General features: G+C 38.3%; 2 long non-coding RNA genes across 5 annotated transcripts; one reads left to right on the top strand and one right to left on the bottom strand.

Moving 5' to 3' along the window:
- The first annotated feature begins 4,975 nt into the window (after nt 1-4,975).
- LOC141397711 (uncharacterized) lies at nt 4,976-16,059 on the top strand. 4 transcript variants are annotated; one of them, XR_012411487.1, is made up of 7 exons: nt 4,976-5,154; nt 5,217-5,384; nt 5,746-5,790; nt 5,851-6,143; nt 6,213-6,497; nt 6,574-6,676; nt 15,561-16,059. It is a non-coding gene; the product is annotated as an uncharacterized lncRNA (long non-coding RNA). The 4 variants fall into 4 exon arrangements; XR_012411490.1 differs by having other exon boundaries at nt 5,018-5,154; nt 6,213-6,487; XR_012411489.1 differs by having other exon boundaries at nt 5,018-5,154; nt 6,213-6,492.
- Nucleotides 12,258-16,198, bottom strand: LOC141397712 (uncharacterized). The gene is made up of 2 exons (XR_012411491.1): nt 15,997-16,198; nt 12,258-15,932 (listed from the first exon to the last, which is right to left on the bottom strand). It is a non-coding gene; the product is annotated as an uncharacterized lncRNA (long non-coding RNA).
- Nucleotides 16,199-27,479: the final 11,281 nt, after the last annotated feature.

Raw genomic sequence — 27,479 nt, 5'->3', positions numbered from 1 at the left:
AGCGGCTTTTGCGATATCTTCGTTGTTTGACCACCTACGACAACCTACGTAACATCGTTGCAAAGGTGATATTTTCTACTTTCATCAGCAGGTCTTGCTTTTGGTATATTCCTTTTAGAAGCAGAGATATTCGCTTTGAAATGAAACGTTAACTTTTTCTCCAAATAAGTTATTTGTCCATTCCGACCTCTGAATATTATCCGACCATCACTAAAATCAATAGGCTTCTTTCTCTGTAGGATCCCCATTAGCTCCAAATATTTCGTGACGATCCGATTAAAATTGCGACCTGTAGCGTGATTACAAAAAAAAATTAAAAAATGGGATGTATTGCCGACTATTGTGATATCTCCGTTATGTGGCCACCTACGCTAACCTACTTTACATCACTGTAAAGATGGGATTTTCTACTTTCATACTCAGACTTTGTTTTTGGAAGGTCCCCAACCGAAGCTGTGATATTCGTCATTATTATTAAAATCGCAAAAATAAAAAGTTGGGTTCTATTAGCGGCTTTTGCGATATATTCGTTGTTTGATCACCTACGAGAACCTACTTTACATCATTAGAAAGGCGATATTTTCTACTTTCATGGCCAGGTTCTGCTTTTGGTATAGCCCATATTGAAGATGAGATATTCGCTTTGGAAAAAAACGTTGTCTTTTTCTCCTAATAAGTTTTTTGCCCATTACGACCCCTAAATATTATCCGACCATCACCAAAATCAATAGGCTTCTTCATCTGTGTGACCCCCCATTAACCCTCAAAATTTCGTGACGATCCGATCAAAATTGAGACCTGTAGCGTGATTTCCAAAAAAGTGGAAAAATGGGATGTATTACCTACTATTGCGATATCTCCGTTATTTGGTCACCTACGCCGACCTAGTTTATATCATTGTAAAGATGGGATCTTCTACTTTCACAGCCAGGCTTTGCTTTTGGAAAGTCCCCAACCAAAGCTGTGATATTTGTCATTATACCCTCAGCCTTTAGGCTAAGGAGGGTATATACACTTTGATACGATGAAAATGTGCCTCATCGAAATAATGGTTTTAGACCCCAAGTATGTTTGGACGAAATGTGTTTCAGACAATTTGGAGTCGATCTAGCCATGTCCGTCCGTCTGTCTGTCTGTCTGTCTGTCCTGCTGGCTGGAGCGCACGATAACTCTCGAACGGACAAACCGATTCGGTTCAAATTTTGGCTTTCGTAATATTTTACCCAAACTTAGTTTAAGTTCGAAGATGGGCTATATCGGTCCACTCCTTCCGGTACCTCCCCCACAAAAGTTCGAAAATGTTCGGAAAATTTGTGCGCACGATAACTCTTGAAGAGAGTTACCGATTTGGTCCACACTTTGTCTAGCGTAAACTATCTACCAGAGTAATATGAGGTTCCAATATGGTCTCAATAGGTCCACTCCTTCGGGTACCTCCCACCCAAAATTTCGGAAAAGTTCAGTTTAGGGCCAACCCTCGAATCGCTTTGAATTTTAGTTTAACAACTTGTATTCACTGCCCTCCATACGAAGGTACAAGTTTCATCAGGGGCAAGTCCATACTTCCTGAGAAAATAGCATGTAAGTTGCAAAAACACCCTATGACACCCTGTGAGGTAGTTGGAGCGCAAGATAACTCTTGAACGGATCTGCCGATTCGGTCCAAAATATGGCCATAGTAATATTTTGTCCAAACATAGTTTAAGTTTGAAGATAAGCAATATCGGTCCAATCCTTCAGGTACCTCCCCCACAAAAGTTAAAAAATGTTCGGAAAAATTGTTCGTACGGTAACTCTTGAAGGGAGTGGCCGAATTGGTCTATACTTTACACATCCTAATATATCTACCAGATATAGATCAGGTTCAAATATGGACTATGCTTGTCCACTCCATCCGGTACCTCCCACACAAAATTTCGGATAAGTTCACTTTAAGACCTAATATAGACTAACTTTGATTTTTGTTGAAGCAACTTGCATTCGCTGCCTCAATTACGATATTAAAAGTGTTTTTAGCAAACAGCCCGAAGAGTGTAAAAACCCCCTATGACACCATATGTTGTGGCTGGAGATCCACTTCCATAACTGTCAATGTCGATCCATTCCTTTTAGTATCTCCTCCGCAAAACTTTTGATTTTTAATCCTAATCAACATTTTCGTCGGTTCAAACGCCCAAATTTGTTAAAACCCCCTAAATACATAGGTATTTTGGGAAAAAATTGTTTCAATATACACATGCTGAGGGTATACCTCTGTCGGCAAAGCCGACTGATACTTTTTTACTTGTTATAATTAAAATTGCAAAAATGAAAATTTGGGTTTTATTTGCGACTATTGTGATATCTTCGTTGTTTGATCACCTACGAGAACCTACTTTACATCATTAGAAAGGCGATATTTCCTACTTTTATTGTCAGGTTTTGCTATTGGTATACCCCGTATAGAAGCTGAGATATTCGCTTTGGAAAAAAACTTTGTCTTTTTATCCACATAAGTTTTTAGCCCATTCCGACCCCTAAATATTATCCGACCATCGCCAAAACCAATAGGCTTCTTCCCCTCCGGGGCCCCCATCAACATCCAAAATTTCGTGACGATCCGATCAAAATTGCGACCTGTAGCGTGATTACAAGGTTTAGATGGACAGACGGACAGACGGACGGACGGACGGACTGACAGACGGACACACATAGCCAGATCGACGCAGCTCATCGAGACATTCATTTTGGTATATATAAGTATGGGTCTACGACCATTATCTCGATGCGTTACAAACTTTTTGGGCAAAACCAACTTATAATACCCTCCCCACATAGTGGTGTAGGGTATAAAAATATGTACGTAATCTAATGATTCAAATGAAACCAAAACTATACAAATCCGTTTATTGGTTTGCATAGTATAGCAAAAACAAAAAGATATGTATATTGAGGAAATTTATACAATTTTTGAAAGAGAAAATATTTATTAAAATTTATTTTGTGAGTTAGTTGAAAAAATGTAGGAAAAATTTGTCGGAGTTATTCACGCAAAAAATCGCATTTTTTATTCTAATCACTTCTCGAATACACACTAACATCTAGCGGAAGATATGGGTATCGTTCAAATAAATGTTGGGTTCCTTTTAATGGGGTATACTCTTGAAATAAAACTGTATCGAGTAATGTTCTTTTTGAAATGCGTGTAAAACGCGAAATCCTCAAAATCACTTGATGCGCATGCGGTTTAACAACACAGCGATTTCTTCTCTTTTAATTTGTACACATTTGCCAGGATTTACTTTGGCCGCTAAGATGTAGCATCGTCTGCAGTTTAGTGTGCAACAAATTGTATAACGCTTATAATTTGCACAAAGTTGTTACAAGCTCCTGTAGGCGGCGTTAAGCAGGCTCCTCCGGCTGCTAGCGGTCTCGGGGTCTGGTTCTCAACCAGCCACATCCTAACACCTCAGGGCGAACACGAAATTGGAAATCTACACTTCACAACATAAACACATACTAACAAATACGACACCTGCTTAAACAAGGGAGAGTTGGTGGTTCTACTCCCACATTTGCCCACCCTTCCTTGGTTTTCAAATATCCTTTAAGACGCATTTTATTGAAAACCCCACACACACTCACCTCTTTACCTAGTTAGGAAGTTTCCCCATTTACAAACAGATTAACACATGATTATTTCTATTTTACAAGTTCACAACATATTTTTTTATTTAGTAACAAAAATTGCTTAAAACTAGGTATGTTTTTTTTTATCGTCTGATCTATTAAAAATATGAATAATCTAACACCAGGAATAAAAGGAAATAAAAAAAATTTAATGAAAAAATTGATAATGGTATTTAGAGAAACCTAGAGTACCTAGTCTGCATTCATCAGACACACCAAGAAACTTAGAATTTTGCCTGTTATAAATGAGCTCTTTTATAAAGGTCTATCTAGCCAACTAGGCTTTCTACTAACAGCAAGCTAATTCTCTAGTTTTCCCTCGAAAGTTATAAAAATGGCTGGCGTTAAAATATCCTCACACAGGTATTATTATTACAAAAGGACAACACAAAACAAATATTTATTAATAATATAACTGATTAAGATGTTAAAAATTTTACGTCCTCATAAAGATTTTTTTGTATATATTTCCTATCGGCTTAATTGTTTATTCTTTAATTTTATTTTTTTTTTTTATTTAATTCCAAATACTGGTCAAACAATAAAATTATTAATGGTTTCTTTTTTTTTTTCTTTGTTGTTTTTCAGATAACCGCTGTTGTTTTACTGTGTATCAACAAATTAATCGTCACAAACACAGATTACCTGTTTTATTGGGCTTTCATAAAGTGGCAAATTGTGGTATGTCTCCAGAGACTTTACAAACGCATTATAGGAATTGATGATATATATTTCTGGCTAAGCTGGCACCAACTCTACCACGGCAACCAATATTCCAGCTGGCTACTGGCACAAGCAAAGAGCTGGATCAACCAAATAAACACAAGGCCACAAGCTAGCACAGCACCAAACAGAAGTAAACAGACCTCAAAAGCAATGGGCAGCACAACCAAAAAAAACAACTGGTCCCCACTTTGGAGTTATTGGAGACCAGTGCATATAACGTATATTGTTGGGAACCTTAATAAATAAGATACACATTAGACTTTATTTTCTCCCACTGTCAAATTAAATTATTGCTCACTTTTTATTTGTACGTTCACAAGCATATGTTGAATAAACGTTACACTTTTTATTCTGGCTATCACTTTTATGTGCGTTTTTAAACTTGCAACTGCCTTAGGGGTTAGGTATTCAGCGGTTATCTCTGCAACACTAAATTGCGAATTTCCCACTTTTTGCCTTTTATATTACCCCGAATTTGTCACCATTTTCCTTTATATTCCAATATTTTACAAAAAACATGCAATGGCGATACGGTAGCTACGAAATGGCTACACTTTCAGTGGTGCTTCATCTGGTAGTCAGTCATCCACATACTATTTGCTTAGCCTGGCAACACCATGCATTTCCTTTTCTTAATTCTGTTTTTTTTTGGTTCACATGGTGCGCGCTAGCATCATACTTTTAATTTAAATTCTTTTTACAAGAAATTAAATAATGGGTCTCTGAGCTATTTTTCGCTAAAGAGAAATAGCTGTTGGGGTAAGTACTACTAATATTTAATAGAAATGAACCTATTTTAAAAGTGCATCAATTTTTGTTAGGTACGCCCGCAGCCTACAGCCCCCTGATGGCCCTACCGACGCAACAAAACTTCGACACTTTGCTGAGTAAATATTGCAAGGGTCGATGTGCGGAAGGATTTATTTTTCCACGTGGGGAACTCCCACAGCCCTGAAGTCTCATGGCCGGGCATTCCTGTAAAATTTGAGGTAAGTCTTCCAATATCAAGACCACGAGGAATGTAGTGGGCCAACGGTACTTTGAGTGGTGTCTCATTTTTTTCCCCTTTTTTTTTTGTTCTCTCATACACACCCACATATGTATGTCTCGCCAACATACGTTAACATACGTTGCGGTCGACGTCTACGTTCATCACCACTTTCATACTATTTTTTTGTTCTGTGGCAACCTACCCATACATAATACTCGGCTACCGATGTATTGGTAACCCATTCATTTTCGCATAATGAAAAGAAGAAGAAGAATGTTTACATTATTTTTTTCTTTTGCCCATCTACGCATTAAAAAAAAACAGACTAAAAATTGTAATGATTGTTTTTCTTTTTACAGATTGTGATGTCATGCGAGAAGATCTAATTATTTATGGTATTTCTGGTGAGTATACCTAACTTTTAAATTATATCCAGTAATGCAAATAACATTGATCTTTTTCAGTTTTGTTCCTATGATGGACAGATCTCCCCTCACCATTATGATACAGGAATATGGAAGAGAGCGACGGATAATTATCGTACGAACCAAAGCAGAAAGCTTTATGGTGATTTGGAGACCTTTTTAGTGTCCATTGTCGGTAATTCGCGACGATTTGGAATTTGTTGTCCACTTATATGAAAATTCCATAAACCTTGTTGGTGGCTGAATGTTGGCCCCTGCATCGAAGTGCTGCATGAATTCCTTGTTCACATTCTTTATTTGTCCCAAGGAACACATCTCAAAAGTGGCATACGGTAAGTCCATTTTGTGGCATCTTTCTCTATTTTACATCATACCATTCATAATGTTTTATTTTGTTTTAGATAACGTCGCATATGTTACCTGAACTTGACTATCGGGAACACTTGTTTTTCGCGGAAGCACAAGATTTATTGACGTCTAAAAATTTCCAAAACAGATGTGTATCGGTATTCAGCGAAAGATGGACAGATTTGCATATGTTCCTCATGTTCTGTCAAACAACCCCTGTGTCATACGGTGGTAGTGTCGTAAAGGGAAATGTGAGATTTTCGCCCAATACGAACGTCATGAGTGGACGTTGCCCACTTAAAGCGTGAAATGGAATTATATAGAATTAGTACGGTACCGTGAGTATAAATTACTCTTATCTGTGTACCTATTTTCCGTCCTTTTACTCATCAATCTCGCATCTCTTAATTTTAGGTCCAGGCCATTCTTCAGACCAATGGATGTAATTGATGTGTTGAAACATTGACGTGTGATGCGCGGAACAGGGATGATGTATTTGGTATTTGGAATATTGCCGGTAAGTCAGTCACACTGCCGTATGCTTCTGTGTTTGTAAAAGTAAGTGGTCTTCTTTTTTTATATTATTCCATATAGAGACATTGCCTTCTAGCGTTATTTTATAAATGATATTGCTTTCTAGGGCATTTTTATATGTTTTCTTTTGCCATTTTCGGGATTTTTAAATGAATGAATCAACAAATATAGCAGCTTTAAAAATTTAAATTTCCCATTAGAACTCCCTGCCAAGGAGATCCTGTCTTAATTTTTGTGACCATTTCTAACTCTCAAATAACCTGACTGTTAGAATTCTGTTCACGAAATCCAAACAATAACCAAAATAAAACTATTAGTAACGGGGTAGGAACTGAGCATTATGTGACATCCAATGACATGCTTATGTGCATGGACAGACTTGAAATGTTAATTCCAGTTGAGGATTCCAAGAATTCAAAACATAACTGCATGAATGTATGAGGATTTAATTCTAATCATGATTATACGCCCTAAATCTTAATTTGTTCAGTGTACGTATACAGATTTACGCCATCTGTTGTAAACTCCTACGTTCTTGGCATCATCAAAAGGGGTATATTTGCTGAAGGATTGACGTCTCTATTTGGGAATGACACATTCCAAAGAAATTTCCTTCAAGGTACATTACCCAGTGTTTACACAGTCATTGCCAGTTCGAAAATAAAAAAAAAATATTGCCGAGACCGTCCTCCACATGGTGTAAACTCTTCTATCCCTTACGAATGCAAAGGTAAAGGCACACCTTCAAAAAGTTATGACATACAAATACAACCTCTCGGCTGCGATACATTAGTGGTAAATAAAAGACATAATTTTGCTATTTTTACTGGCAATATATGTTGATAAATAATTTCCCTTCTGGGACCATACAATACTGCCAAGACAGCAATACTAGATTCTTTATGTCTATGATTGAAAACTGTTTATTTAAATCGAAACAAAAATAATACAATATGCTGTGTATTGTGTTTTGGAACCGACATTTAGTGCGATTTTGGTGTGGTTTAAAATACGTTTGAAATTGCACTTGCACATACTGGTGTAAACACAAGCAAACTGCATGTCTAACTGCAGGTTTACCGATGGTAGGCTTTAAATTTTTAAACCACCCTCTTATCTCATAATTTATTTGGCTGACTTCCCTCATTAAATGGATGTGCGTGAATTGTATTCACCAGTAATGTATTCAGAAGAAATTAATTAGTAAACTGACTCATCCGAAAGCGAATTGCATTTAAGGGGTCACTTTTATAAAGGCACTGATTTGTTTTTTTCATGTTTAATTGTTCTTAATGGAGGTATGGTATTGGGTAATATGTCCCCACATCCAGCCACATTTTTGGTGAGAAGGTAGGTATTTTTATTTAATACACCTAAATTTAGGTAACTCTGTGATATTTTAGTTTCTATGAAGAGAACTTTAATTTTGGGTGAAAATCATGCGGTGCTAAACCAGGGGTGGTGACATCAGAGGTTTTTTTGTTTTAATAGCCCAAATTGACAGACTATTTCAAATTTAATAAACTAACATCTGACATGTTTGCAGTGCCGATATGGATTACACATACATATAACGTATCATGGTAGTTTCAGGGTTTTTTTTTTTGTGAATTGGCATGAATAATTTTGAACGACTCTGAATTCAAATATTGCCATGGATAATTGGATTTTCATAAAACAATGTTGTTACTGTGGGTTTATTAACTGTTGTAACAATTCATGCAAACCCCTTACTGTACATCCAGCGTACATGTATCTTGTATTGATGGTTTCATTATAAAGATTTTACCTAAAATATTTCTGTCACATGGGTTTGTTCAAGTACTAGCGCGTCTTCAATAAGGGTAAACCATTCAATCTGTATTAGTCTCCAGTTAAGGGCTTTAATAGTGATGAATAAGAAAATTGATAGTTTAATGCCACAATGATACTTTTCAAATACATATATGAATGTGCAAAAGCATTACGCTTGGATTCAATAGGCTGCAAGTCATGAGAACAATAAGAACAAATTTAATTTCTACCTAAGTTAAGGTCACCCACTTCCGAGGACCCCTCAGTGTTTTGTTATGAGTTATCTTCTTTCGAATCTATACCACCGCTATCCTTGAGACGCCTGGTCAGCTTGCGCTTCGGTTCCTTTCGAGATTTATAAATGGTCTCATAAACGACTCGTCGATTAGTACCTTCTTCCCTTATATTGTTATGTCCCTACTCATTATTTCGATATCGATCCTTATTTTTGGCATTGGTTAGAACTATTAAGTAGCTGGAATCTGACTTTGCACCTGCCACATTGGTCTAATTTCCCCAGGGAGCCGATGGCATCGTTCCGCTCCGCCCCAAATGGGGAAGCCATCTATGTGGTTTTGGTCGCGCTACACGGTCTTACCGTAGCTCTGTCAGAAAGCGTTGCTACCTTATGTGTTCTAACTTTGCCTTAATAAGATAGTCGCTATCCGAGAGGTGCTACATTTTCAAATCTTTCACATGGCAGGTTCCCAAAAGGTTTCCTTGCATATCTTCTATCTCATACATATTGTTACCTACGGGTTTTACTATGCGACATCTGAGATATTTGCGGCAAAATTTCGCGTTTATGTTTTTACCAAAATCGCTCAACATATGATTTCGCCTATAAGCCTCCTGACCCGGAATGAATTTAACCACCCGAGCCCTCTGATTATAGCGTTTTGAGCTTCGCTCGTAGGCTTCATGTAGGTTCTTCGCAATTTTTTCCCTAATTATCTCCAATCGTTCTTTCCGGCCTAATTCCTCTATTTTATGGTCACATAAGGATTGTAGTTTTCTTGCCAGTTTATAGTCACTGCCGTTCGTGTACATCTCATAGCCAAATAGGGCAAAAAACGGGGTCACCCCTGTGGCTGAATGAATTGATGAACGTAGTGCACACTCGATTTCTGTCAAATAGGCGTCCCACTCCCGGTGGTCTTCTTCTAAATATGCCCGGATCGCAGCCAAAACGGATTGGTTAACCCTCTCCGAGGCATTAGATTGTGGAGAATAGGGTGCAGTTTGCATGTGATTAATTTTGAACATTTCCGTCATTTCTTTAAAGCCTTTGGCCGTAAATTGTGCACCATTGTCTGTATGAATCATTTCTGGAACTCCGAATTTTCTGAATATTTCTTGTATTAGAAACTGAACAACGTTCGAGGTGGTCGCTTCTTTCATAGCCTTTAAAAAGACGAACTTGGAAAAATGGTCTACAACTATAAATATATAGCTGTTTCCACTCTTGGACCGCGGATACTTCCCTAAAAAGTCCATATATAATTTCTGAAACGGACGTTCAGTAATAACCTCACAACCTATGGTTGGCTGCATATTTCTGTTTACAGGCTTAGTTTCTTTACACGTTTTACAATTTAATACGTATTGCCTTACTTGTGATGTCATCTTAGGCCAATAGTAAAACTTTTGTAATCGGTGTAAGGTCTTCGCAATTCCGCCATGAGCCGAGGTCACTTCATTATGTGCCTTTTCTATCAACAAGTGTGTCAGTGAGTGGGGGATCCATAATTTCCAAGGCATTTCTTTGAATTCTAAATCATTATCCGGTTTGGCCCTTTTAAAGATCAGTTCGTTTTCAATTTTCAAATCTGGAAGTTTGGCTATATTCTTCTCCACTTCATTTATCAATTCTTTATATTCTGAACTTTCGAACTCAGTTGTTTCGAAGTCGAACAGATCCTCTACAATATTGACTTCTTCCACCACCTCAAGTCGGGATAACATATCTGCCACCACGTTATCCTTTCCTTTACGGTGTTCAATGTCAAAATTGTAACCCTGCAACTGCAGAGACCAACGAGCCAGTCTACCACTCAAGTCCTTCACTCCCATGAGCCATTTTAAGCTGGCATGGTCCGTTATGACTGTGAATTTCATCATTTCCACATATGGCCTGAATCTTTTCACAGCCATAACGGCCGCCAAGCACTCTTTTTCTGTCACACTATATTTTCTTTGGCAATCGTTCAGTTTTTGGGAGTAGAAGGCTATAGGGTTTTCTTCGTCGTGGTCTCCCTTCTGAAAAAGGACTGCCCCTATTCCATACTCCGAGGCGTCGCATTGGATAAAGAATTCTTTAGAAAAATCCGGATGCTTCAGCACCGGTGCTGTTGTCAGAGCCATTTTCAACTCTTCGAATGCTTCTATAGCTTTCGGAACCATCACAAATTTTGGTCCCTTTTTCAGAGTATCTGTTAAAGGCGCAGATATTCCAGCAAAGTTTTTTATAAACCTGCGGTACCAGCCCGCGGTTCCTAAAAAACTTCTCACATCCCTAGGGCTTTTCGGTATTTTCAGATTCTTAATGGCCTGTACCTTCTCAGGATCAGTTTTCAAAACCCCGCCTCCTATAATAAAACCTAAATATTTTAGTTCTTTAAAGCAGAACATGCTCTTTTTAAGTCCTATTGTTAGGTTGGCACTTCTCAAGCATTCGGCAACCTGATCTAACAATTTCAAATGCGTCTCGAAATCTTCGGAAATAACCAATAAATCATCGAGATAGATAAAGACGTTGGATTTCAACCGTGACGGTATAACTTTATCCATCAAACGACAGAGACGTTGCGCCGCATTACAAAGCCCGAAGGGCATCATTCGAAATTGGTAGAGCGGACGTCCTGGCACGGTAAAAGCCGTGTATGGTTTTGACTCCTCGTCCAGCTCTATTTGCCAGAAAGCATGTTTTAGATCTACGCTACTTATAAAGACTGTTTGATCTATCCGGCTTAGTATCCCATCAATATTTTGGAGGGGATAGGCGTCTTTTACTGTGACGGCATTTAGTTTGCGCGCGTCCAAACAGAAACGGTTTTTGCCTGGTTTTCTTACAATTGTGGTTCGATTATTCCACGCACTTTCGCTCTCTTCAATAACTTTGAGTTCTAACATCCGATCAATTTCTTCATACACTATTTGTTGGACTGCTGGCGATATTGGGTAGTGTCGGTCTTTTATTGGGTTAGTTCCCTCAACGAGTTTTATTGTGTGTTTTTCCAGCGTGGTGTGTCCTAATCCCATTTTCTCGAAAGAGGGAAATGAATCTATTGTTTTTTGTAACCTTTCTTTTTGATCGTTGGTAAGGCTATGTACTTCCCTTTGATATTCCTTATCATCAGTGAATTTTGCTTGGATTTTCTCTATATCGATTTCATTTACGGCAATAACATCTGGTGCTAGTTGGAAGGCCTTCCAGAAATCTATTCCCAAGTATAAAGGCTGTTCTAAGTCTGGGCACAGGTAGAAACAAATCTCCTTTTCTATTTCTTTATAAATGACTTTTACTCTTACTTTGCCCAATATTCTATGAAGATGACCAGAAGCAGTCCTAACATTGGTATAATACATTTCCGATTCCATTTTCAGTTCCTCTAACAGTTCTCTACAACCCTTCCCGAGAACAGAAACTGTCGCTCCAGAATCTAAAAGTCCCTTCAGTTCTTTCCCTTTGATATTTATGGTGGCATACGGCCTAGGGTCTGAAGTTTCATTATATTTTCTTACAGACTCGACGAGCTTTTTCCTAAAAATTTTATTTTCTTTTTTTCTTTCACGGAGCTTCAAAATCCTTGCAAACTTTTTTGGATTGTGTTTTTGTTTATACTTATCATCTGGCCTTTTCTCTATTTCAGAAACGTTTTCTTGGTTTACACTTCCGCATTTTGTTTCCTCCTCACCAAATATCTCATTCCTAATAATTTCGTAATTAGTCTTCCGAATTTCTAAAGGTAGATAATAACGCCGAGAGGAATAATTAGTCTTATCTATTTCTTTTGTTGTTGGTTGGAAGTGACGGGTTTGTCTGTCGAACACGATCTTCCCGCCGACATCATGTTCCTCTTTCCGTTTTCCGAGTGACACCTTGGACACAGAGGTGCCACGGTTTTCGGTTGGCCACATCGGTAACAGAAAAGAGCTCGTTGTGTCGAGAGACAATCTACGAACCGGTGCCCTGGCTTTCGGCAATTCCAACAAATCGTTTCTGTATGTAACTCAGATACCTCTGTGATGTCTTCATTTCCGTAGTACACATCTTCATGCATTTCTTCACTTATCTCATGAACCCTCATATTTTGGCTGGAATGTGGAGGCATATACCTTACTTCCCTTTTTGCACAGGTCTTTTCAGCCCTAATGCACTCCATTCTAAGCTCTTCCAATGACTTTACGTTCATAGGATACACCATCCTGAAAACCTCTCCTTTCAAGTTTCGCTTCACAATCTGTATCATTTCGCCATCCGATATTGGTTGGTTCAGTTTCGACCTCAATGTATTTATAACTTGGAAAAAACTGTCTAAGCTTTCCCCTGGTTTTATTTTTCGTTCAACTATTTCGTTCATTACTTCGTAGTTAGACCTTGTGGTGCTGTATCTGCGGAACAGTGCGTCTTTCAATGAAGACCAATCTCGCACTACACCAGTCTTAACTTGAAGCCAATACCACTCATACGCTCCAGCTGACAATAGAGATTGAAACTCTGCAAATATGTCATCCCAAGACACTTTGTATTGGTTCTTTAGGTACTCAAGCCTAAAAACAAAATCTTCGACGGAAATTCCCGAAGGATTTCCATCAAACTTCAGTTTAAACTTCTCTACTTTGCTAGACCTCTCCATATAGGATGATGGAATCTCTGGAGGTCTGTTAAAAGGGATAGCTGGTGGAGGGTTATTGAAATTTGGAGGTATATTGTTCGTCGGAACCTCAGCATTGGTGTTATTCTTTACTGCGATGTTTTTAACCATTTCACCTAAGCTTCCGATAGCCTCATAAACTTTCTTTAACTCATCCCCTACACATTCCTGTACTAAAGGCCTTATGTTCAATTGGGCACTAGCAATGCTTTCATTCACCATTTGCCTCAACATAGTTTGATCATTATTGTTATACTGCATGGTATTTCTTTGGTTCCCATTTGGAAGTACCTGATTTGATTGAGAGTTGGAATTTATGCTTTGAGACATATCTATGATCGCCGGGTCATTTGGAGGAGGTTGGTTCACCATTTTGCCACTATTTGTCTTTTTCCTATATTTTGTCACGGGTTGAAAATAAGTTCTGTTTATATCAAAAGAAAGTGTCCTATTCCGCTTGCTTCTACGTATTGTTACCGAATTAACCTCATCAGTCATTGGCAACAGCCTTTGGTTCAACCAATGTTTGATGAAAATACAAACAAAAAATTTTCAAAAATAATAATAATCTAATAATAATAATAAACTAATGGTAGCATAACTACGAACAATCAAGAATCATATATAACATAGACAATACAAAACAGTTTTTTTTTTTAATTTCACAAATAACCACTACTTAGGGGTCTTCCTTTAGGTAATCATATAGAGGTGTGTGCATCATTATAATTTTTTTTTATGTAATAAAATGTCCATACGGTTATCTAAGCAGGTTCAGACAATTAGACAAATACAAAAAAGGTGCCTTTCTTTCATTTGGGATTTTTTTGTGATTAATTTTTACGGCATATTTACTTTTGTCGATACAAAGAAAAAGATCTCGCAAAAATAACTAGGGAGAACAACTAACACCTGATCTCAATATCACGGCGAATATTGCCCATTTTCCCTACCATCAAAAATCCCTACTATTTCTTCTACGTTATACATACACAAAACACAAAAATTGGTCGTTCACAATACATACATTGTTACACACAAGACGAACAAGTTATTGCATTGACCTAATGTCCTTATGGAAGTAATATCCTAAATATTCTAAAACCTAAAACTAATATTGCACTAACATATTTCCAAAAGAAAATATGGACCAATATCAGCAAGGCTGACAAATATTGCGATATTACTTATGGCTATTGTATTCCCTATGGTCTATTTCTAAGTGCCTAGATGTTGTTGCACTGACTCTACTTTTTTGGTTCCAATGGAACTTTATTTTTTTTTAATTTTGGGCGCCATCTGTTACAAGCTCCTGTAGGCGGCGTTAAGCAGGCTCCTCCGGCTGCTAGCGGTCTCGGGGTCTGGTTCTCAACCAGCCACATCCTAACACCTCAGGGCGAACACGAAATTGGAAATCTACACTTCACAACATAAACACATACTAACAAATACGACACCTGCTTAAACAAGGGAGAGTTGGTGGTTCTACTCCCACATTTGCCCACCCTTCCTTGGTTTTCAAATATCCTTTAAGACGCATTTTATTGAAAACCCCACACACACTCACCTCTTTACCTAGTTAGGAAGTTTCCCCATTTACAAACAGATTAACACATGATTATTTCTATTTTACAAGTTCACAACATATTTTTTTATTTAGTAACAAAAATTGCTTAAAACTAGGTATGTTTTTTTTATCGTCTGATCTATTAAAAATATGAATAATCTAACACCAGGAATAAAAGGAAATAAAAAAAATTTAATGAAAAAATTGATAATGGTATTTAGAGAAACCTAGAGTACCTAGTCTGCATTCATCAGACACACCAAGAAACTTAGAATTTTGCTTGTTATAAATGAGCTCTTTTATAAAGGTCTATCTAGCCAACTAGGCTTTCTACTAACAGCAAGCTAATTCTCTAGTTTTCCCTCGAAAGTTATAAAAATGGCTGGCGTTAAAATATCCTCACACAGGTATTATTATTACAAAAGGACAACACAAAACAAATATTTATTAATAATATAACTGATTAAGATGTTAAAAATTTTACGTCCTCATAAAGATTTTTTTGTATATATTTCCTATCGGCTTAATTGTTTATTCTTTAATTTTATTTTTTTTTTTATTTAATTCCAAATACTGGTCAAACAATAAAATTATTAATGGTTTCTTTTTTTTTCTTTGTTGTTTTTCAGATAACCGCTGTTGTTTTACTGTGTATCAACAAATTAATCGTCACAAACACAGATTACCTGTTTTATTGGGCTTTCATAAAGTGGCAAATTGTGGTATGTCTCCAGAGACTTTACAAACGCATTATAGGAATTGATGATATATATTTCTGGCTAAGCTGGCACCAACTCTACCACGGCAACCAATATTCCAGCTGGCTACTGGCACAAGCAAAGAGCTGGATCAACCAAATAAACACAAGGCCACAAGCTAGCACAGCACCAAACAGAAGTAAACAGACCTCAAAAGCAATGGGCAGCACAACCAAAAAAAACAACTGGTCCCCACTTTGGAGTTATTGGAGACCAGTGCATATAACGTATATTGTTGGGAACCTTAATAAATAAGATACACATTAGACTTTATTTTCTCCCACTGTCAAATTAAATTATTGCTCACTTTTTATTTGTACGTTCACAAGCATATGTTGAATAAACGTTACACTTTTTATTCTGGCTATCACTTTTATGTGCGTTTTTAAACTTGCAACTGCCTTAGGGGTTAGGTATTCAGCGGTTATCTCTGCAACACTAAATTGCGAATTTCCCACTTTTTGCCTTTTATATTACCCCGAATTTGTCACCATTTTCCTTTATATTCCAATATTTTACAAAAAACATGCAATGGCGATACGGTAGCTACGAAATGGCTACACTTTCAGTGGTGCTTCATCTGGTAGTCAGTCATCCACATACTATTTGCTTAGCCTGGCAACACCATGCATTTCCTTTTCTTAATTCTGTTTTTTTTTGGTTCACATGGTGCGCGCTAGCATCATACTTTTAATTTAAATTCTTTTTACAAGAAATTAAATAATGGGTCTCTGAGCTATTTTTCGCTAAAGAGAAATAGCTGTTGGGGTAAGTACTACTAATATTTAATAGAAATGAACCTATTTTAAAAGTGCATCAATTTTTGTTAGGTACGCCCGCAGCCTACAGCCCCCTGATGGCCCTACCGACGCAACAAAGTGCATACACTTTTTATGCGCATCCGATTTCACTATCATCCATGAAAAAATACATCGATCTAAACCTATTTCGATAAAATCCATCAAGAACCGTGGATGTAGCATCACAGACTATTTTTGGGATAAATCGGATAAAGCTCCCATGACACTAAATTTTTTAATCCACTGTTTTCGCAAAAACTCGAGTGAAAAGGAAACGATCCACAGAAAACGCGATTTAATCCGCGATATTTTCAAAAACATTTTTCGCAAATTTTTCAATTTTTGCAGTAGCCATTTCCGCCGTTCTACGATGTTGTAAATACTGTACCCAAAAAATAGGTTTTTAGAAAATATGTCGCACTAAATTTTGGCCTTTGGCAGTAGATTACTCTGCTGCTGTGTGGGCTACATACTCAATATACATATCAGATTATGCGAAATCGCGAGTTCTTTAATCCTATAATTGGTTTATCGAAATATCCGAATGCGCGTCCCAGTTACATAAAAAATACAAAAAACACCTGAAATCCGGCTTCAAAATGTCAGCATCGATAAAAGGTGGATGCAGTGGAAGTTTTGGAAAGTGATACATTAGAAGTGTAATCTTCATTTTGTATTCTCCTACTTTTACTTTGGACAGATGTCCGTCATTTGAATGGTTTAATCAGAAATCGAATAGCAATGTAAAAAACCTGTTTAGCTTCAACGTGTTTTTACCTATGTTTTTTCCTTTACGCGGTCGTAACTACCACGTAAATTAAATTTTTTTGCTAAATTTTTGAGCTTTGTACAAATACATCTTAATTAATCCAGCAATAGTCATAGTTACTTGTAAACTACAATAGTTCGCGTATTATAATAATGCAAACCTTGGCTTCATGGAAACTAAAAAATTTTGACTTTTCCTCATATACACTTCAGTTATAGTCGGAAATAATTAAATTTTGTTGAAAATAATACAATTGACTGGTAGTTGGTATTTTCGAATTTTACCCCTACCACTTTCCTAACAAAATTTGAAATACAGGACCTCAATACTTGACATATCCCAAGAGGCATTCCGTAGCTTACTTTCATCATTTTTACTCATAACTATTAACCACAATGTTCGATTTCTGTAGGGAAATGTACAATATCATGCAAGCAATAAAAAGCAACAAAAATGAGAATCCAAATACGAAAGAATAAAATATTTGAAAAATTTTAGGTGAAAAATTACGAGTCCTCTAAGGACTTCATATCCTTTTCGCCAGGAAAGTAGCATAAAACGGACGGGAACCACTTTAAATGGATTGTTTATTAAGGGCTAGTTTACACTATATGTAAATGTCATATGACATGAAATTTTCCATCATTATATAGTCGCTAATATGTGCAACATTGGGGATTTTCCTTACGCCAAAGTAAGTGCGTCCACACCTGCAAAATTGTAATAAAATTACGTCTCCACATTGCACAGTGGATCCACCCGTTGGCCAAAAATAAAAAAACTAATGTCAACATTTTGGTACAACATCTGGCAACTCTGACAGCTATGACATGGACCTTTTTAAAAATATATTAGTTTTTGTTTCATTTGAACGCGATCTTCTTAAGAATAGCTTCAGAAGTCGGAACATTTGACTAATATTTTTTATTGTGAGTACAACCTATATTTTAAGTTCAAGTTAATATATTCAAAATATCGCGAAACTAATACGTATAGCAAAATATTATAGGTAGTTGATTTTGAAGGAGGAGGTAATAGCTTAACTTTTATTAAAAAGTAGTGTTTTAGCGTGTTGTGGAATTCTAGATAGCTGCATATTTTCTTAGTGTATTTAGTAATGCCAATTCGATCATTTACTTAAATTTGATCTAAGGTTTTAGTCATGATGCCCACCAGTGCCCACCTCGGGAATAATTTTCCAAAGTAGGTCATGGGTTTAAGGTTATTCAATATTAAAATCAGCTGCTATCTAGTGCCACACTATAAATGGTGGGTCGCTGACTAAAGCTGCCCTAGAATAGGGTTTCAATGGATATATTTGCGTATATCTCTGTTATCTGACCACGTACATAAACATAATTGGCATCAGTGGCAAGATGAAAAAATCTTCTTCCAAATTTGTCTTACGTTGGCGGTACGTGCCTTCCAGGAAGAACGCTATAAGACCTATATTAAAAATTTTACTAATTTTTAAACGAAAATTTTGATTTTTTTTAATCCGCTAAATTGATTGGATTTTATGTTGTTTTGGAGATTGTTTTGTTTCCCCAAGCCTATTTTTGCATCATAAGATAATCGGTACCTTTGTGCATGTCATTTTGTATTAACAGCATAAACAATTCTTACCTTATACCCCCTCCAGAGGGGAAAGGGGGAGAATGTTACGCTCGTGGTTTCTTAAAACACTCTTCGCAGCAGCACAAAGCTGTAGCCAGTGCATTGGATTGATTTTTATATTCTAAATATTTTTGGCCACTTTCTGTATACAAGTGGATCCACTGTGCATTGCCTGCGTGGGTAGATATGCCTTACGAAGACCCCGAACCACCAGGCAAGGCCACGCAAGATCTAGTGGATGAACTAGGGAGCATAGGCTGGGTCGTCCTTGTGCCCACCACTTCCACTGGGGAAGCAGTGACACAAACGCCAGAGGTGAGTACATTTTCAATTTCATTTTAAAAAATAATCTAAGAATCTGTAATAGGGGTAACACTCCCACGTTTCAAAATAGATTAAGGGGGAAGTCATTGACATAACCCTGGCCACCATGGACGACTCCGATGTAGAAAATTGGAAAGTAGCAGAAAAGTGCTCCTTCTCGGATCATAAGATGATTCTATTTCAAATCTCTATACTTGGGGTAACACAGGACCCTCATAGAAATCCCAGGAGAACGGATTGGGGTAAATTCGAAGCTCTGACAGCCTCAAAATTATGTGGAAGTGGAAGTAACACTCTCCATACTGTCGAGGAGGTCGAGAGAGCTATGGATTCCCTAACCAAAATCCTTCTAGTGAGCTATGAGGACTCTTGTCCAATCACCTATCCGGGGAAGAAATCCCAACCGGTGTGGTGGACCAAACAATTAGCCAAGCTGCTTAAAGCAGCAATGCAATCCTACAACAAACCAATAAGACGAAACTCAGTACGGATTGGGATGTCTACAAGGTCAATTTCAATCAGTGAAATCAAGAAAGCTAAGCGAAATTCTTGGGTTAGCTTCAGTGAGTCGATAGGAGGAGTTAGTGAAGCTGCCAGGTTCCGTAAGATACTATGTAAGGACCAAAAATCCATAGGTAGTATCAAACGGAGCAATGGTTCCTGGACTAACTCCGGTCTAGAGACTTTGGATCTGCTGTCAGGGGTTCATTTTTCCGGTTGTGTTGACTTCGACGGAGCCTTGCCAACAGCAAGTCACAGTCGAGTCCGAACCATCGAAGCTGAACAGCTGATTGACAGAATAACTAATCAAACAAGAATTCGGTGGGCGATCAACAGTTTCCAGCCTTATAAATCACCGGGACCGGATGGTATAATACCGGCAATGCTACAGAATGTGGCTGAGCCGGCGCTATCAATCCTTTTAGAAATTTTCAAGGCTCTTCCTTTCATTTAAAAACGTTAGAAAGGTTACTGGATCTTGAAATTAGAACACAATTAAACCTCAATAACATCAGCAAATCACAACATGCCTATACTAAAGGCAAAACAGTGGAGACTACCTTGCATGAGGTGGTAGGGCATGTTGAGAAGCATATGGAAAATGCAGGCTTCACTTTGGCGGCCTTCCTCAATAAACAGTGGGCTTTCAATAACGTGAAGCTTGAATCAATCCACAATGCTCTCAGCAACACAGGCATTTCCTCCATCCTTGTGGAATGGATTGATGAGATGCTGAAGAGTAGAATCATCAACTCAAGCATAGGAGAGAGTTCCGTGAGGAAATCTGTTAACAGAGGCACTCCGCAGGGAGGAGTTCTCTCACCCCTGTTATGGCTTCTGGTAATAAATGAAATACTTGTGTGCTTCGACCGGCTGAAGATCAAGGTGGATGCTTAGCCGATGATGTGGTCGTGATGATAAGTGACAAATTCCTGCCAACCCTGTCTGAGCTGATGCAAAGAGCCTTAGTACAACTTGCAAACTGGATCCAGAACAACGGTCTGGGAGTAAACCCAGAAAAAATAGAGCTTGCACTATTCACTAAGAAACGCAAAATTCCCAATTTCGAGCCTCCAGTCCTGGACGGGGTGGCCCTGGAACTTTCTACGGAAGCTAAATACCTCGGCACTATTCTGAACCATCGCTTGTCATGGAAAAGAAATGTAGAGGAACAAACGAAGAAAGGACTCATGGCACTCTATTCCTGTAAGAACTCCACTGGGGATTGAGACCACAGATCATACACTGGCTGTATGTAACCGCGGTCCTGCCCGTACTTACCTATTGTTGACTGGGAACAAAGCTTTTCTCTCCAAATTATCAAGTGTACAGAGAACCGCGTCACTGCTGATTATCGGATCGATTAAAAGCACTCCTCAACCTGCTTTAAACGTCATCCTGGATCTCCAACCTCTGGATATCGTAATCCAGTTTTACGCGGCGAGAACTGCTTTTAGACTCCGAGAGGTAGGGTGTTGGCGTGGTTCGCACTTTGGACAATCGAATGTCCTAAAACTACTTGAGTTAGGTGACAATGGTTGCGTAAGCGATTATATGCCTACCTCATTCAAGTTTGACTCCTTAACTGTTATCTTCCCAAGCAGAGACGCATGGGCTCTGGACGGTCAGGCAATTTACACAGACGGGTTCAAGATGGAAGAAGGTACTGGCGCTGGCGTCTACTGCGAGAATATATACGTCGTAAAATTCACAATTTCCGCTTTATGTTTGGCCTAAATGTATTGAAGTTTTAGAATACGAATTCGAAAATCATTTTATGTCGACAACTGTGAGAAACTAACCCCCATTATTATAAGTCTTCTTTTGTTATAGTTTGGATTTACCGAACAGATTTATAGCGTTCCGGTTAACTTAAAGTTAAAAGGTACCTGAGGGAGTGGACCGATATGGCTTATCTTTGAACTTAAACTAAACTTACTCGAAAACGTTCGAGAGTAATCTTCCGCTCCAACCACACGGTGTCATAGGGCTTTTTGGTCCCTTTCAGGCTATTTTCTCAGGAAGTATGGACTTGCCCCTGATGAAACTTATACCGTTATATGAGGCCGTGAATACAAGTTGCTACAACAAAAATCAAAGCGATTCGCGAACAGGTCCTAAACTGAACTTTTCCGAAATTTTGTGTGGAAGGTACCCGAAGGAGTGGACCGATTGAGCCCACATTGGAACCTCATCTAAGTCTGGTAGAAATTTCACGATGTGCTAAGTATGGACCAAATCGGTTACTTCCTTCAAGAGTTATCGTGCGCACAAATTTTCCGAACTTTGGACAAAATATTACGAAAGCCAAATTTTGGACCGAATCGGTTGACCCGTTCGAGAGTTATCGTGCGCTCCAGCCAGACAGACGGACGGACACGGCCATTTAAATGTGTATACTCTCGTTAGCATAAATGTTGAGGGTATAACAATTAAGCTATTCATGTCTTCACACTGTCTGTGTATGACTGAAATTCTACCCTTACTATAAACGAAGGGTTATGGCTGACAAAATTGCAAAAAAAAATGATGTTTACTTCTACGTGGGATAATCTATTGAACAGATGCATTATTTCCGAGGAAATTTTCGTCCTTAATAATCTATTATTCCACGTAATTTCCGATATGTCTTGACATAACATGATTTTCTATTCTGTATCGTTGGACCTCTTCCTCTAGAACGTGGATATCCTTCTTGATGTACCTGGGTGTGTCGAGCCTACCCACCAGATGGTTGGAGATATCACCCCACCTTGGGGAACTCCCAGTTTCACTCTACGGGGATTGCACTTCTTGTTATTGAATTCCACGCATGGCGTCCACCCATGGCCGGAGGATTGTCTGCTCAATGTCCTCATACAGTGTGGAGTGTGTTGAATCCAAAGAATGAGACTGCTTTTACTTCAATTCAGTTGTTTAATGTTTATCTACAAGAAGTTAACTTAAGACTAAAAAAGGCAGTTTAATTCAAAAGTAGAAAAGATTGTACATATATGGTTGCCATATATTATGAATGTCAAAAACACAAAACAAAGTATAGAGTTGCCATACTATTACTATTAGACACATTTATGACGTAATACATAACATTTCCTCCCCCTTGTGTATGTTTATTATGGAGAGAATATGATTCTTTGTCGTCTTGGCCTTAACGATCTCCGTGGTAAAGCAACATGTTCTCCTTCAGTCGTATTCGATGTAGGTTCCATGTCAACAGATGCGAATCCATGAAAATCGGACTGCGGTGTAGAGAATCCGTCATTGTTGTTCGGCTCTTCCGATTCACTCTCTGCTATAGGACCATAATTTACCGCGATGTTTCCGCCATCCGAATTAGAACTTGACCGTTGTGGCGTTGAACCTAACCGAGGAGGTGTTGGGCATCGGATGACATTTCTTGACTCGGCAAGTGCTCGGTTCCCGTTTGCATTATCCCGGACTCTGTTCCTGATCTGGTCAACATGTCGTCTGACTTCCTTCCCTTCATGCAAAATTTCATAATGCAAGTCGCCTGTTCGCCGTATTATTATACCTTTTAGCCATTTATCCCACCTCTTGTTGTTTGATAGAAAGTATACATCTTGCATTGGCTCAAATACGCGATATGACGGGGTGAACTTGATATACTGCTTTTCAGACATGCTAAATTGTAGTTCATCGGGTTTCAACAGATCGAGTCGTGTTCTCAGTTTTCTTCCAAGAAATAATGAATCGGGAGATTTGCCAGTGGTTGCATGAGGGGCAATTCTGTAATGTCGTAAATACTGATTTAACCGCAGTTGTAGGTTTTCCTTGTTCGCACCCAACGTTTTCATGGCCGCTTTAATGGTTTGCACTGATCTTTCGGCTTGCCCGTTCGTAGCCGGGTGATAGGGGGCAGAGAATTTGTGGTATTTGACTCCAATTTTTGTCAGATAATCTTTGAATTCTTCAGATGCAAATCCCGTACCATTGTCTGATACAATTATTATCGGAATTCCATAACTCGCAAAAAGCTCATCCAAGGCATTAATCGTAGCTGCTGACGAAGTTGATGATGTAATCTTAACTTCAATCCATTTACTGTAAGCATCAGTAACAACCAGCAACATTCTTCCCACAAAGGGACCGGCGTAATCAATGTGGATACGTTCCCATGGCCCATTTGGGTATTGCCAATGATGTCCTCCAAATTTCACTGGTTCGTTTGCGAACTGTCCACATTCCTCACAAGCCTTCGCCACATCTTCTATATCCTTGTCTAGCCCTGGCCAGTATACAAAAGATCTGTGTCTGAGTTTCTGCGGAATTACAACACGATGTTCAAATACTAAGCAGTTACCGGACAGTTTGTAATTTACAAGTGGTGATTTGTAACCATGCGATTTTAGACATTTCCCCGCTTCTAAGAGTCTCACAATCTTACCCAACTTGTCATCTTTCCGCGTTTCCGCTGCAATTCGCTCTGCTGTTGTCGGTAGTTGCTCTATTTTTCCTATAACAAAACCATCAAAATCGTCATATTCATCTTCGATTTTGCCAATCATATTTGTATCAATTGCCCTTGAACAGAAGTCTGCGTTAACATTCGCCTTAGTATCTCTGAAAATGACCTCAAAATCAAAATTCGACAAGTAGTCCGCATAATTCGCCATTCGGCTAATACATAACGTAGGGAGACTCTTTTCAGGATGCAAGATCTGGGTCAATGGCACCGCGCCGAGGCCTGTCTTACTTGCATCGGTTACAAGTACCAGAGGCAACTGAGGATCATATGGTATCAGCACTTGGTCTGAAATCAAGGTACTCTTCAAATCCTTATATGCCATATCAGCTTCGGCAGTCCAATGAAATGGTTTCTTAGAGAGCACTTCTCTTAATGGTCTAGCTCTAGACGACAACTTTGGAATAAACGACCCGTAATATGTGGCCTTCCCCAGGAAAAGTTTGAATGTGCATGTCCGACTTGTGTATACCTTCTCCGTCAATTCGATGACCCAGAAATTCGACTGATGACGCTGCAAATACACACTTCGACCGATTAAGACGTAGCCCCTTCTGCCACAGACGCTATTACATTCCGTAAAGCGTCATTCCCTTTTCCACTTATTTCTTTATTTGTCGTTTTAATTGAATTGACACCATCCGTAGACCCAAATACCGCTTTGAAGTCAATTTCATCAACAAAATGTGTGATCCACTCTCTTCCCAGCAACGAATCACATTTGCCTTTGACGACATATAAGTTCAATTTCTTTGCTTTGAAACCAATTTGTGCATTGACTACTATACGGCCAAGACTTTGCACCTTGTGACCACTATAACTTGTGAATTGCCTTTCCGTCTTGATTAGTTTGGCATTCTTCTTTATTTTTGACAGGGTGTCTTCGCTCACAATTCCACACGGAGACCCTGTGTCTAACTCCATTGGGATAATCACATCTTCTATCCGTACATTTAAAACGTGCTTCTTTACCTTACCATTCTTATGAAGCATGTGATTTAAACTCTGCACAGCATCCGAATCTTCGGATTTGTCTTCAGCATCCACCTGATATGTCTTGGATTTGCACACTTTTGAGATATGGCCTTTCTTTCTACAGGCAAAACACACTGCATTCCGGAATATACAATTTTCTCTTTGGTGCGGTCCACCACAACCCTGGCATTTCTTATCTATAATTGGACTCGATGTCTTTTCGCTCCGCTTGAACTTGACGTTGCTGAATCCTACCTTAAGCGTTGCTTCTTCTCCGGCATCATGGTGGTTGTTTGCTTTCATTTCATTCGCCGATTTGTGTGAAGCTTCTAACCTTACAGCAATATCATATGCATCATTATATGTGGTAGGCTCTTTTGCAATTATTTCATCACATATATTCCGTGCCTCAAGGCCACAAAGAAATTGTTCCGTCAACATCCTGTCTAAAAATTCACCATACTCACAATGTGCTGCTCCTTGCCGTAGACGTAATGTGTAGGCCGATATTGTTTCCTCCTTTGATTGTATGATGTTTCGAAATTTGATGCTTTCTGCATATTTGTTTTTCTTGCCATCAAAATGGTCACACAGCTTCCGCTTCATTTCATCATATTCGACTTCAGTTGGTGACTTAGGACTTACCAACGTCCTGAGAGCGTTATTAAGTTCTGGTCCCATGTGAACTAACAAAAACTTCTTGTATTCACTCGTTGGCACACGCCCCGACTGCAGTGCCCATTCATATCTTTCGAAATAATCTTTCACCAATGTTCCTTCTGAACTTTTGTACGGCGAGATGGATACAGCCGCATTTGCTGTTCTTGATCCATCGCCACTGGTTGGCTGTGTCGGTGTTGAACCAACAGATTGTTGCAGAGCTTCAGCAATCAACTTTGCAAGCTGCTTGCTCCTGACACCAAATGTTGAATCCAAAGAATGAGACTGCTTTTACTTCAATTCAGTTGTTTAATGTTTATCTACAAGAAGTTAACTTAAGACTAAAAAAGGCAGTTTAATTCAAAAGTAGAAAAGATTGTACATATATGGTTGCCATATATTATGAATGTCAAAAACACAAAACAAAGTATAGAGTTGCCATACTATTACTATTAGACACATTTATAAGGTAATACATAACAGAGTGTCTGACAGTATCAACGGCTTTTGATAAGTCAAGCGCCATCATCACTGCTCTATCACACGGCTCTCTGGTTGAGTCCTCGGCAACTGCATAGATATTTCTGACGCTCGGGAGCCCTAAGGCCTCAAGGATCTTTCCTACGGGCGTCACTTTTGCTGGCATCCGGCTTCAGCAGCGGGACCACCCTGACCATTTTCCAGTGGGTGCGACAGGTTGAGAAGTTTATCGAGATTCTCAACTCTCAGCTTATCCAGCTGTCTCAGCATTAGTATGGAGATTCCAACAGGGCCCAACACTTTGGATGATTTAGCGTTCCGGATGACATTCGCAACATCATCTATTGTAAATTGTGATGGTTCATCTTCGGCAGGAAGAGATCTAATGCTACGTAGTGCTTGATAACCTGTCGATTGAAATAACTTGCACAATGTTGCAACACTTCAGATGATTTAACCACTTGTTCCGTGATGACTCCATGACTTTAGGATCACTGGGGTTGACACGACGAAGCTCACAACGCTCATTTGCTAATCCAGTCGCCACTGCTGGGAAATTTAGTATCACTTCGGGTATTCGACCAGCAGGTGTATGACGAGCGTCGAGTGTACCCAGAAAGATATGGTGTTTGCGTTATCTATCATTTCTCAAATATGCATATCGATAAGTCTTTCGAGCGTTTTAAGCAGAAATTATGAAATCATGCTTTGGGTATGAAGACCTAGTGGGTGTAGGGTATAAAAACTCGGTGATCCCTTAAAGTCCATTTAAAAAAGGAATAAAAAGTAGAAATTATTTTTTCTTGAATTGGTTCATTTTCATTCAAAGGCTTTATTTATAATTATTATATTTCATTTTTAGGTTTATTTTTATTTTATGTTTTGTTTTTGTTTTTTTTTTTCTTGCTTAATAATTTTGTAAATTATAACATGTTTTTGTTTTTATTATTAATATTTATAATTTGTTTTCATATTTAAATTTATTTAACTTGTTTTTTGTTTTCTTTTGATACTTGTTTTAATAATAGAGTGTAATTCAAACACAGATTTTCTTATTTTGTTTTGTTTTTTTTTTTTCATTAAGGGGGAGTGGGCAAATTTTGTTCATTTCACAATTTATAGGTTATGTTTGTTTAATTTATTATTTTATTTATTTATTATTTTACAACTAAATTATTTCG

The sequence above is a fragment of the Musca autumnalis genome, unplaced genomic scaffold (assembly GCF_047663935.1).
Source record: "Musca autumnalis isolate F117 unplaced genomic scaffold, ASM4766393v1 scaffold_3, whole genome shotgun sequence".
In the NCBI taxonomy this organism is placed as follows: Eukaryota; Metazoa; Arthropoda; class Insecta; order Diptera; family Muscidae; genus Musca; species Musca autumnalis.
Note: the sequence above shows the minus strand (reverse complement) of the source record. Positions and strands in the feature narration are given on the sequence as shown.